We start from the raw sequence: 14,466 nt of genomic DNA, 5'->3' as shown, positions 1-14,466 counted from the left end.
ACAATGTCCCCTACCAATGAAACATGGTACTCACATCGCAGATAGTAGTCTCGAACTCGAGCGGCCTATATCCTTCTTAGCGGCGGCTGAATCGACTTGGAACTGTTTAGAATATACAGTATTCCAAATATAAGTTTCATGATTCTCATCATATGAGCATCTCATATTCTTTCTACTATTTGTATATTCAAGGGCTTTATCTATGCAACTAGCAAGGGTATATATATAAAAATGTACCAAAATAATAATTTAAAATATTATTAAAATAAAGATTGCTTATACATAGAGTTTCATTGTGAACACTCGGCCAACACTTGGCTCGACGGGTACCTACTCTTACAATCTCCCACTTGCACTAGAGCCAACTACCCATATGCTTCAAACCCATCGATTCGCGATGCTTCTCGAATAATGGTCCAGGTAAAGGCTTAGTTAGTGGATCAGCAACAATATCTGTGGAGCCGACTGTGTCAATCGACACTTCTCCTCTTTCCACAATCTCTCGGAGGATGTAATACTTTCTCAATACGTGTTTGGATTTCTGATGAGACCTTGGCTCCTTCCCTTGAGCTACAGCTCCCGTGTTGTCACAAAACACCGGGACAGGAGCAACTCCATTAGGAATGACACCCAAATCTTGGACGAAATTCCTTATCCAAACAGCCTCCTTTGCTGCATCTGATGCAGCAATGTATTCGGCCTCTGTGCTGGAATCCGCAGTATTGCCTTGCTTGGAACTCTTCCAAAAGACAGCAGCACCATTGAGCATGAATACAAACCCAGAGGTTGACTTCGAGTCATCGATATCGCTTTGGAAGCTAGAGTCGGTATAGCCTTCCAATTTCAGTTCTCCACCCCCATAGACCAAGAACAACTTATTGGTCCTTCTCAAATACTTGAAGATGTCTTTCACAGTTTTCCAGTGTGGAAGACCAAGGTTCGATTGATATCTACTCACTACACTTAGTGCGAAAGCCACGTCAAGACATATAGATATCATCCTACACATGATGCTACCAATCGCAGATGCATAAGGAATGCTTGTCATCGCCGCTATCTCTGCATCAGTCTTGGGAGACATAGACTTGGATAGGGACACGCCATGACACATTGGTAGATGTCCTCTCTTGGACTCATCCATCGAGAACCAAGCAATATTTTTGATCTATCTCTATAGATCTGTATTCCCAATACAAAAGATGCTTCACCCAAGTCCTGCATCGAGAACTTATTTGCTAACCATATTTTAGTTGATTGCAACATTCCTACATCATTCCCAATGAGTAGAATGCCATCAACATAAAGCACCAGGAATGTCACAGCACTCCCACTGACCTTCTTATACACACAGGGTTCCTCAGGATTCTTAGTAAAACCAAACTCTTTGATTGTACTATCGAATCTGAGGTTCCAACTCCTAGATGCCTGCTTTAGACCATAAATAGATCTCTGAAATTTGAATACCATATGCTCACTTCCGACAGATTTAAACCCTTCAGGTTGAGACATGTAAATCTCTTCCTTAATATCCTCATTAAGAAAAGCAGTCTTAACATCCATCTTCCATATCTCATAGTCATACCATGCAGCTATGGCTAGCAATATCGTTATCGACTTGAACATTGCAAGTGGAGAAAAGGTTTCCTCAAAGTCAACTCCTTATCTTTGAGTATATCTTTTTGCCACCAATCGCGCTTTGAAGGTCAATACCTTCCCATCCGTCCCAAGTTTCCTCTTGTAAATCCATTTACACCCTATGGGAACGGTTCCCTCCGGTGGATCCACAAGATTCCACACTTGGTTCGAATGCATGGAATTAATCTCAGATTCCATTGCTTCAAGCCACTTGGATGAATCGGCATCAGATAACGCTTCCTTGAAGGTCCTTGGATCACATCCATGGTTAGGCTCATCATGGCCCTCTTCAAGAAGCAGACCATACCTCATAGGTGGTCTCGAGACTCTCTCGGATTTTCTTAGAGCTTGTATCTCCTCTCTTGGCTCTTCGGGTATGGGTTCTATAATTGTGGGTGTCTCTCGAACCTCTTCGAGTTCTATCGTCTCCCCTTTTCTATCCAATAGAAATTCCTTTTCAAAAAAGGTTGCATTCCTAGAAACAAACACCTTTGTTTCTTGGGGATGATAGAAATAGTATCCAACTGAATGCCTTGGATATCCCACAAAGTAACATAAAATGGATCGACTATCCAATTTAGCTCCCACTACCTGCTTCACATAAGCAGGGCACCCCATATTCTAAGATAAGAATATCTGGGAGGCTTATCCTATCATATCTCATATGGAGTCTGCCTTTAAATAGACATTTAGTGGAATATTTACAAATTTTAAGTTATAGAGATCGTTTTCAAGTTCTCCAGTACCAATCAAACATTCATTCTTGTAAATATTGCAAACACCTTTGCCAAATAAACAAGAATATCCATCTTTATCAACATAGAAATGGAAACAATGTTTTCCTACCAAATCAGGTACAAACAAAACATCGCTTAGAAATTTAACTTAAAATTATTGTTCAACAATAAGTAAACATCTCCCAAGCCTTGGCAGCAACTCTTGTCCCATTGCCCATCCTCAAGAAGTCTCACCTTCCCTGAGCCTCCTACTTCTTCCCATCACCTGTAAATCATTACAGAGATGTGAGCCACAGTCGGTATCCAATACCCAAGAAGTAGAGTTAATTGAAATGTTTACTTCAATATGGAACATACCATTTCCAGAACCCTTCTGGGCAAGATATTCCCAGCAGTTACACTTCCAATGTCCAGGCTTCTTCCAGTGATGACATACATCAGCAGTCTTGTCAGCCTTAACTATTGTGGCTGCCACAACGGGATTCAGAGAATGCCTCATCAAGGGCACGTTCTTCTTGGGATGTTGGAAAGAACGCTTCTTTCCCTTCCCATGTGGATCAATCTTCGTAGCAGATGAAGAACCCACATAAAGAACCGGCTTCTCTTTCTTGATGGTGGATTCAAAGGTCACAAGCATGTTCACCAACTCCTCAAGGGTCGGCTCCATCTTGTTCATATTGAAATTCACCACAAAAAGGATCAAACGAGCTAGGCAGTGACAAGAGTAACACGTCAGTGGTCAACTCCAAAGGCAACATCAAATCCATGCCAACGAGCTTGTCCACGAGCCCAATCACCTTTAGGCCATGCTCATGGACCGAGGCCCATCTCGCATGCGCAAAGTGATTAGCTCCTTGAAGGTCGCATGCCTAAGAGGACGTGTTTGCTCTCCAAAGAGCTCCTTGAGATGCAAATGAATGTCAGCAGCACTCTTTGCATCCTCAAAACGCCTCTGCAGCTCATCATTCATAGAAGCCTGCATATAACACTTGGCTTTCAAGTCATGGGCACACCATTCCTTGTAAGTCTGCAATTCCTCAGGAGTGCAGCTAGTCGGAGCCTCAACAGGGGGCGACTCAGTAAGTGTATATGCGATCCTTTCCGAATTCAAGACGATTTTCAGGTTTCTTAGCTAAGTGAGGTTATTAGGTCCAGTTAATATGTGTTTGTCGAGTATTCCAGATAGCGGATTGCGAATCGAAGACATTGTCAAATTGTACTGAAAAGTAAGAACAGATAAATGTTGATAACTATTTTAAAATATTTGGTAAGATATAAAGTATGGACTTTTACTTTAAAAATTTTCGCTCCCACTGTTTTGACATCTTTCACTACCCTCTAGTGAAAAAAAGAAACTCCTTTCCTCAGTAGGTACGTGAGGTCCAATTAGCGAATTATGATCCCGAATAATATCAGCCAATCACAATTCTTAAAAGGTAGTTTCCAATTCCATCTCCATGCAACTCTCTACGTAAACTTTTGTCTCACGTTTGATTAGGACCCAATAATATGACGTCATTCATCTTTACGTGTCAAGCCTTACCCATCGATGTCGAACCTTAATGGACGGTCGCCATGAGTTCCCTCAATAATATGAGCCAAAATCATGGGAGTTCCACGTAGTTCACATCACCATGTCAATGGATGTCACAGCTTTCCGGCACCCAAAGCGCCACCAATAATATGAGCCGAGCCCCGAGCACGGATAGCGTTCATCATGCACCCATTGTCGATGGAAGACATGGAAATTATAAACAAATTTATAATTCTCCTTTTTGGGCTTGATATTAATTTTGAATCTTATTCAAAATGAGGGTTTTTTAATCTTGAAAGGTCCCATCATTAATTTTATTTAAAAGCTCGCCATGTTTGATCGTATGTTTGCCAGATTCATGCAACTTTATTATTATCATAATAATAAGGCACATATTCATTATTTATAACATATCATGCATATATTATAAACAGTAAACAAATAAGGATGATCAATCACCCCAATACTAATGGCCCGTGTGAGCTAAACACGGGCCTAGGTCCAATCCTAGGGAAATGCATGTGATGCAATGCAACTATTACATATGCTTCCAATATTTACATGTCTTCGATCTTCATAATCATCAAGGCCACCATCTTCCAATCTTGATCTTCCACTATACTAATATTTACAAATAAATATCCATGGAAAATAGGGATACATCTCATGGGGGTGAGAACAAGCCATAAACCAATCCCACTTTAAATTTGATAATTATTACAATCATTCAACACAAAATATCCTAGCATACACCTAGCAAATTGGGCTTGGGCTTTTGATCATCCTATCATGCATAATATCACATATCATACATCATCAATTAATTATCACAATAATTAATTGATCCAATATTATATATCTTGATCCAATCACTAACCGGCACGATTATAAACTAAATTAACAAAGTATACAAACATCTTTGTCTACTTTCTAATTAATTTATTTATAACCGAATTTCTTGTAAATCACAATTTACTATAAATAATTAAAGTCCAACTTCAATTATTTATTTCATGAGAAAATATTTGCAACTTTTGTAATTTTAAACTTAAGGGCCCAAAAACACATTTTTCACCGAAAAACATTTTGGCCCATTTAAAATTCACAAATATGTTAGCCATCCAATGGCCCAACAACTCAAGGCCCATGACACTTTGATATTTCAAAACACCTTTTGAAAACCCTAGTCGTCATTGCCGTCGCCGGATTCCGGGCAACTTACCAAAAATTTTTTTTTTATTAAAATCATAGGGGGGTTCTGGCAGCCCCTCGGGCTACCCTTGCTGCCCGAAATGGGCACCCCTCGGGCAGCCCGAGCTGCACAAAATGGGCAGCAACATGCTGCCCGAAAAACCCCTCACATTGCCTTGATTTTTGTTGCAAAACTTCAACTCATGCGGTTAGAAATCGACCTCAATATAATATCTTGTAAATGCTACACAAAATAGTATCCTTAGCTCTGATACCACTTGAAAGGGGATCAAACAAGGGTGTTCAAATGCGCAACGGAAGTTTTAAAATTGTTTTTCAACAAGGAAAAATTCGAACACCTCACTAAAATGTGTAGCAAATACAAAAACACCAAAATGTCATACATAGGGTGTTTATAGAAATATACCTATCAATCTATTGAGATTGATGATGGCTCCAACTTAGTTGATATACAACTAAGCTCTTCAAGGCAAGACAAATCTACAAGCTTCTTTTCTTCAAAATCAAGCCCACCACCATTCTTAAAAGATCCACCTTACACTAGCACTAGAAAATGTAGGGCATTTTTCTTTTAGAAGAGAATTGTTCTCCAACTATTGAAGAACAAGATGAGAGAAAAATTTTGAGAGAATGATCTTTCAAAATTCGGCCATAGCTAGTAAAAAATGGGAGAGGGATGACTTTTCTTGGTTGTGGAAAAAGCTAAAACACTTTTAGCATCCCAAGCCTTGGAGATTGAAAAAGTTGTCTCCCAACCTTTCACCTGCCATGCATGCAATGTTATTTGATTTTTAACAATTAAAAATCCATGGACTTAATTTAATTATCTCAAACATATTTGAGGCTAATTAATTATTACTTGAATTTACTCATGTCAACAAGTTAAATAATTATTCCAATTGGACTCTACAAGACCCAATGTTATTTAATTAATTCAACACTTGAATTAATTTAATTTAGTCCATAATAATGTTTATGAAAATCACAATTTTCAAATACATTATTTATTTGGCCAACTTTTAATTTTAGGAACACATTCATAAATTAAAAGTTACATTCTCTCATAGAAGTCATACTTCTATTTTTCCTTACACTTATAAACTCATTTATAAGCCGTTCAACACATTGAACTATTTTACTTGTCAACGGGATCCAGAAAGCTAGTACTTGTGTGGCCCTCAATGGTTCATTGATACAACTAGCCGTAAGTTCACATCTCCATGTGATTCGGACTAAACATGTCCTTATTTGAGCAAACCCCAATTGCTCCATTCTTACTTATCAACTCCTTGATAACTAGAACGTCAGAACTCAAGGCTGATAGTACCCAACCAATCATGTTAAACGCCTAGCAGCATCGCTTACATGATTCCCTAGGTATCAAATGATAGTGCCTGCAAGAACAATTTTATTATGGTCAGCGTTGGTCCCTTCATCTCATATATCCCGACCGATTCGACAACCATTGGTATATCGAGAGTTGTCAATGAATCGATACTATGTGTCATCGATGGTATAATCTATGAAACCCCTTTCATAATTACCACCATACTCTGATCAGAGATTTCAAACTTCATATACATGAGATCACATAGGATATCCATACCCGAAGGTAAGCGGTGAATCCCCGACTACAATGCATCGACTCCTATATGTTTCGCCAAAACACCCAACCTTGCCACCTGACGACCCCATGAGAGTCAGTAAACAAGTCAAAGTGTAATGCTAGCACATAGAGTCTCAATGTTGTCCCGGGTCATAAGGACTAATGGTGCACAACCATAAACTAGGATGTTTCCACTCGATAAGTGAGAACCACTTGGAAAGTCCTATATGGAAGGTTGTTCAGTGCACTCCACCAGGAGCACCTATCTGCTTGCTCGGACATCACAATGTCCCCTACCAATGAAACATGGTACTCACATCGCAGATACTAGTCTCGAACTCGAGCGGCCTATATCCTTCTTAGCAACAGCTGAATCGACTAGAAACTGTTTAGAATATTTAGTATTCCAAATATGAGTTTCATGATACTCATCATATATTTGTATATTCAAGGGATTTATCTATGCAACTAGAATGGGTATACAGATAAAGATGTGCCAAAATAATAATTTCAAATATTATAAAATAAAGATTGCATATACATAGAGTTTCATTGTAAAGACTCGGCCTACACTTGGCTCGACAGGCACCTACTCTAACAATTATTTGGCTCAAAAGATATTCAACACAAGTATACCAAAGATGAAGTCACACAATGAGATGCTAACATGCAGATGATTAAAGTCTATACTCGTTAACCATGTTTATCAGGTATCCATAAGCTTGATTTGAACAACTTTTCTCCACTAGTATATTGTATAAATATGACAAGGTTAATAGGTCTTGTAGGCTTGTAACGTTAGGCTACGGCTCATGGCTACAATAAAGGTATGAAGATCAAAATTTGAGAGAAATATTTGAACTTCATCAATTTCACTCATTTTCATCCACCACCCACTTATTGTTTTCTTCTCATTCATATCCTTCATTTCCCAAATTTTCCTTTTTCACACTTTTGTTTCGTTCTTTTCATTGTCTTCCTTTTTCTTTTGTTGCTTTTTTTTTTGTTTTTTTTTTTCTCTTTTTGAACTCCTTTCTGCACATTCAAATTTTTTCTTTTTCTTTTCAAGGAGTATTTGAATCATTCCAGTACCAATGAACTTATTTCTCTAAAAATTTAGGCAGGACAATAAGTATTTAAGCTTCATTAGGTAGTTGCTGTGGGATGTAGAATAGATACAAGTGGGGGCTAATTGTATGTCATTGACACACACCACTTGAATTATTTTTTAGTAGGCTCAAAGTGGGACACTAGGGATGTTTCATGTTGATTTGGTGGGCTTGAAGGCTCAAAACGACTCCGAAGATCGCCTAAATCATTCCTATGTCACATATTATCCGTATTTCGCCTCGAAAAGTGTTCAAACAAGTTCTAGATTTCCATCAATCCATCAGTCAACTGATTCAAACCAATCACATGCAATTTTCAATCAAAATGATATATGAGATAGGTGCACAAAGAAAAGTCATGCATCTCAATCTACTCGAGGCTCAATGGGCTAACGATTGATAATGAATAAAGAAGGGCGGCCCAAAGATATTGAGAAAAATTGCCTAGATCATCTCTTTGTTCGTAAAAGTGTCAGTCAAAGTCATGCGAGAATTACTAAAAATCAGATTTCTCTCGTTTAATCAGCATCACAGGCACGTAAATTGTCTCTAAGCACCGATAATATCAACAAACATGACCGTGCAATAAAATGTGACACCCAAGTAATCATGAATACATTCATGATTTATACTCATGATTTTATTTTCATCATCGGCCTCACGATAACTTATCCACGACTTGTCTTAACAACTCTAACATGCAATAAACAAAATTTTTTATTATTATATATATATTTTTTTTTACGAAATTAACGCAAACCGCAGGAGATAACTAATCATGCAGATCCTAAAATAACAACTGAAAATAAAACTGAAACTTAAAAGTTAAGCAGAGTAAACGATAAAACAGGGTGAAAGACCCCCCCCCCCCAAACTTAAGTACGTGCATTGTCCCCAATGTACAGTAATAAGCAAGAAGAAAAATGGGAACACGTACCTCATACATCGTGCTTCAGAAATCGCTGTCCTCGCCTGACAGCTCAGGCTCCTCCTCATCATAATACTCCTCATCATCCTCAATAGGTCTGTGGGAAAATGCCGACGGCTGTGGCAATACAACAGCAGAGAATTGCTGTGCGAGCACCTGATTAAAGTCGTGCACGTAGTCCATGTGCTCTCGTGTCATCCGCCACTGTCGCCTCATAAGACGCTCTATCTCATCGAGACGTTTGTGTGGGGTCTTTCCCCTCCCTGAACGTGCCTGTGGGACGGGAGGAGGAAGCGCTCCACTCCCTGAAGCCTCTACCGAAGCACTAGTGATTTGTCTTTGTTTCCGATCCCTCGAGAGTCTAACAACCAGTAAGATGTCGCCTTTTGTATGCAATACAGCCTCGCTATCATCCCATACAACCCCTGATAACCGACATAGATCCGTAATGGTAGAGAAGTGTGGCATACTCACAGTACAAGTGCCCCGAGAAGCCTGCAACATAGAAGTCATAATCACGCTGCCCGCATCAACTGTCCTGTCGGTTATGATACCATAAACCAAGGCTACCTTCGCTTTTGTCACATCAGATACGTGACCAAATGGCATCACTCACGAGGCTACGAAGTGGTACAAGTTGTATGCCTCTCTCTGCATGGACGTCGCAGGGAATGTGACTGGAGCTCGTTGATTGTTTAGTTTCCAAACTGTGGCCTGCTCACATAGTGTGGTAATGATCGTCTCATAGGGGTAGGCCTCTCGCATGAACATTGTGTACCCATCTGTTTCGTAGTTTGGCATCGAATACTGTGAATTAATTGTTGTGCTATCGAAGGCAACAATTCGCCCCCGCACCTTCACGTGATAATTTTCGTGTTTGACCTTTAGATTAGCATAGAATTCTTGCACAATGGAAATCACAGCGTCTGCCGGCGGTTTTACAAACTCAGCCCAATGAATAATCCTAGCAACAATCAATGTCGTGCAATCCGAGATGCTCTGATCCATCCCCCTTTCCCGCTGCATGCTTTTATCCTGTAATTTAGAATAGTTTTCGGCAGCAACGGCATTCCAGAATCGTCGTCTATCAAAAGTAGTTGTAGACGACTCGCCCTCCCCAGATTCAATCTGCTTGGTATTCTTCCTCGGCGGCATATTTCAATTCAATATCAACTCACTTAACAACAATATTCAACATTTAAACACCCCCAATATCAACACAAACAATCAATTAACGATTCCTTCCAATAAGCAGTTCTCCGAATCCAACAAATCCCAACAACAAACTTACTGAGCCAATTGATCGAACACTTTGCGTACGTATTTCAAAACCTAAATCCTTCGGAATTCAAGCATTAAAATCAGAACTCACGACACCAAAGATTGTTACCTTATGATCGGTTGACCCCGAGATATGCTTAAATCCGTCCGGGTGGCAGCTTGGTGAAGAAGTCTCTTGGAGATCGTTGAGCCAAAGAGGTGCGAGGAGTGAGGAATTTTTGGGTGGATTTGGGTTGAGGATAGTTTATGTTATGTAATGAGGTGTTTTGGAGGTGAATTTGTGGAGATTTTTGGTGGGAGTTGATTTTGGTGGAGGAGGAGAGGAGAGCCGCGCTTGCACTTCTTAGGTTACTAAAAAGAAACTCTCGGATCCCCTTTTTTTTCCATATACGCGAACTAGCACCGCGGCGCTGAGTGTTTAGCGCCTAGGTGCTTACTTCTCGGCCTCTTCAGCGCCGCGGCGCTTAATGTATGGCGCTGCGACGCTAAGTCTTCGAATGTGTTGGCGCTGCGGCGTAGGTTATGTAGTGCCTAGGCGCTTGATGCACGCATAATCTGGCGCTGCGGCGCTGCTTCCTGGCGCCTAGGCGCTACTCTTTCGCATAAAGTGGAGCTGCGGCGCTGCTCCTTCCGAGATTAGGCATATTTTTGAGCCCTTTTTGCACACTTCGTGTCAACTTTTACCAGCATAATAACACATAAATCAGTGTCTAATCTTCACATGCAAAATTAAATACAAAAAAAACGTAAAAACAATAATACTACTGAAAATATAATAAAATAAAGAACACGAAAGCAATAAAGAGAAACTGTTTGGGTTGCCTCCCAACAAGCACTTGGTTTAACGTCGTCAGCCCGACTGTCACTAGTCCGTTTAGTTTGGTTCGCTCAACTTGACACTGTCGATATTCCTCACTTCTGTCACATAGTAAGGCTTAACCCGCTGTCCATTCACCTTGAAGGTTCTTCCATCACTGCACTTTAGCTCGATAGCCCCATAAGGATGTTAGAGTAGGTGCACGTCGAGCCAAGTGTTGGCCGAGTGTTCACAATGAAACTCTTTGTATAAACAGTCTTTATTTTAATAATATTTGAAATTATTGTTTTGGCACTTTTTTATCTGTATACTCATGCTAGTTGCATAGATAAAGTCCTTGAATATACAAATAGTAGAAAGAATATGAGATGCTCATATGATGAATATCATGAAACTCATATTTGCAATACTGTATATTCTAAACAGTTCCTAGTCGATTCAGCCACCGCTAAGAAGGATATAGGCCGCTCGAGTTCGAGACTAGTATCTGCGATGTGAGTACCATGTTTCATTGGTAGGGGACATTGTGATGTCCAAGCATGCAGATAGGTGGTCCTGATAGAGTGCACTGAACAACCCTCCATAAAAGACTTTCCAAGTGGTTCTCACTTATCGAGTGGAAACGTCCTAGTTTATGGTTGTACACCATTTGTCCTTATGACCCGGAACAACATTGAGACTCTATGTGCTAGCATTACACTTTGACTTGTTTACTGACTCTCATGCGGTCATCAGGTGGCAAGGTTGGGTGTTTTGGCGAAACATATAGGAGTCGATGCGTTGTAGTCGGGGATTCACCGCTTACCTTCGGGTATGGATATCCTATGTGATCTCATGTACATGAAGTTTGAAATCTCTGATCAGAGTATGGTGGTAATTATGAAAGGGTTTCAAAGATTACACCATCGATGCAACTACGACATGACACATAGTATCGATTCATTGACAACTCTCGATATACCAATGGTTGTCGAATCGGTCGGGATATATGAGTTGAAGGGACCGTACTGTACGCTAACCATAATTGAATGGTTCTTGCAGGCACTATCATTTGATACCTAGGGAATCATGTAAGCGATGCTGCTAGGCGTTTAACATGATTGGTTGGGTACTATCAGACTTGAGTTCTGACGTTCTTATTATCAAGGAGTTGATAATTAAGAATGGAGCAATTGGGGTATGCTCGTATAAGGACATGTTTAGTCCGAATCACATGGAGATGTGAACCCACGGCTAGTTGTATCAATGAACCATTGAGGGCCACACAAGTACTAGCTTTCTAGATCCCGTTGAGAAGTAAAATAGTTCAATGTGTTGAACGGCTTATAAATGAGTTTATAAGCGTAAGGAAAAATAGAAATATGACTTCTATGACAGAATGTAACTTTTAATTTATGAATGTGTTCCTAAAATTAAAAGTTGGCCAAATAAATAATGTATTTGAAAATTGTGATTTTCATAAACATTATTATGGACTAAATTAAATTAATTCAAGTGTTGAATTAATTAAACACTAGTGGACCTAGTAGAGTCCAAATAATTAAATTAATTCAAGTATTGAATAAATTAAATAACATTGGGTCTTGTAGAGTCCAATTGGAATAATTATTTAACTAGTAGACTTGAGTAAATTCAAGTAATATTTAATTAGTCTCAAATATGTTTGAGATAATTAAATTAAGTCCATGGATTTTAAATTGTTAAAAATCAAATAAAATTGCATGCATGGGAGGTGAAAGGTTGGGAGACAAATTTTTCAATCTCGAAGGCTTGGGATGCTAAAAGTGTTTTAGCTTTTCCAACAACCAAGACAAGTCATCCTTCTCCCATTCAAGACTAGCCTTGGCCGAAACTTGAAAGTCCATTCTCTCAAAATTTTTCTCTCATCTTGTTCTTTAATAGTTGGAGAAACAATTATCTTCTCAAAGAAAAATGCCCTACATTTTCTAGTGCAAGTGTAAGGTGGATCTTTTAAGTTTGGGGGTGGGCTTGATTTTGAAGGAAGGACTCAAGAACAAGGAGAGCTTGTAGATTTGTCTTGCCTTTGAAGAGCTAAGTTGTTTACAACTTGGTTGGAGCCATTACATCAATCTTTGAGATTGATAGGTAACATTTTAAACACCCTATGAATGTCATAGTTGTGGTTTTTTTTGTATTTGCTACACATTCTAGTGAGGTGTTCGAATTGTTCCTTGTTGAAACAAAATTTTTGAAACTTCCGTTGCGCATTTGAACACCCGTAACCGATCCCATTTCAAGTAGTATCAAGAGCTATGGATACTATTTTGTGTAGCTTATACATGATATTATATTGAGGTTAATTTCTAACCGCATGAGATGAATTTTGCAACAAAAATCGAGGCCGTTTTTGGGGAAATTTTGGGCAGCATGTTGCTGCCCATTTCGGGCAGCAAGGGCAGCCCAAGGGGCTGCCCGAATCCCCCACCTTCGAAAATAAAAAAAAAAAAAATTTGGCATGTTGGCCGGAATCCGGCGACGGAGCTCCGGTGACGGCAATGACGTCTAGGGTTTTCAAAAGGTGTTTTGAAATATCAAAGTGTCATGGACCTTGAGTTGTTGGGCCATTGGATGGCTAACATATTTGTGAAATTTAAATGGGCCAAAATATTTTTGGTGAAAAATGATTTTTTGGGCCCTTAAGTTTAAATTTACAAAAGTTGCAAATATTTTCTCATGAAATAAATAATTGAAGTTGGACATTAATTATTTATAGTAAATTGTGATTTACAAGAAATTCGCTTATAAATAAATTAATTTGAAAGTAGACAAAGGAGTTTATATACTTTGTTAATTTAGTTTATAATCGTGGCGGTTAGTGATTGGATCAAGATATATAATATTGGATCAACTGATTATTGTGATAATTAATTGATGGTGTATGATATGTGATATTATGCATGAAGGATGATCAAAAGCCCAAGCCCAATTTGCTAGGTGTATGCTAGGATATTTTGTGTTGAATGATTGTAATAATTATCAAATTTAAAGTGGGCTTGGTTTATGGCCCGTTCCCACCCCCATGAGATGTATCCCTATTTGCCATGGATATTTATTTGTAAATATTAGTATAGTGGAAGATCAAGATTGGAATATGGTGGCCTTGATGATTATGAAGATCGAAGACATGTAAATATTGGAAGCTAATGTAATAGTTGCATTTGCATCCCATGCATTTCCCTAGGATTGGACCTAGGCCGTGTTTAGCTCACAAGGGCCATTAGTATTGGGGCGATTGATCATCCTTGTTTGTTTACTGTTTATAATATATGCATGATATGTTATAAATAATGAGTATGTGCGTTATTATTATGATAATAACAAAGTTGCATGAATCCGGCAAATATACGATCAAACATGGCGAGTTTTTAAATAAAATTAATGATGAGACATTTCAAAATTTAAAACCCTCATTTTGAATAAGATTCAAAATTATTATTAAGCCCGAAAAGAGGAATTATAAAGTTGATTATTATTTCCATGTTTTCCATCGACAATGGGTGCATGATGAACGCTACCCGTGTTCGGGGCTCTGCTCATATTATTGGGGGGGCCCTGGGTGCCGGAAAGCTGTGACATCCATTGACAT

Source organism: Primulina huaijiensis, chromosome 12, assembly GCF_012295235.1.
Source record: "Primulina huaijiensis isolate GDHJ02 chromosome 12, ASM1229523v2, whole genome shotgun sequence".
NCBI lineage: Eukaryota > Viridiplantae > Streptophyta > Magnoliopsida > Lamiales > Gesneriaceae > Primulina > Primulina huaijiensis.
The sequence above is the reverse complement of the archived record's forward strand: the minus strand, read 5'-3'. Positions refer to the sequence as shown.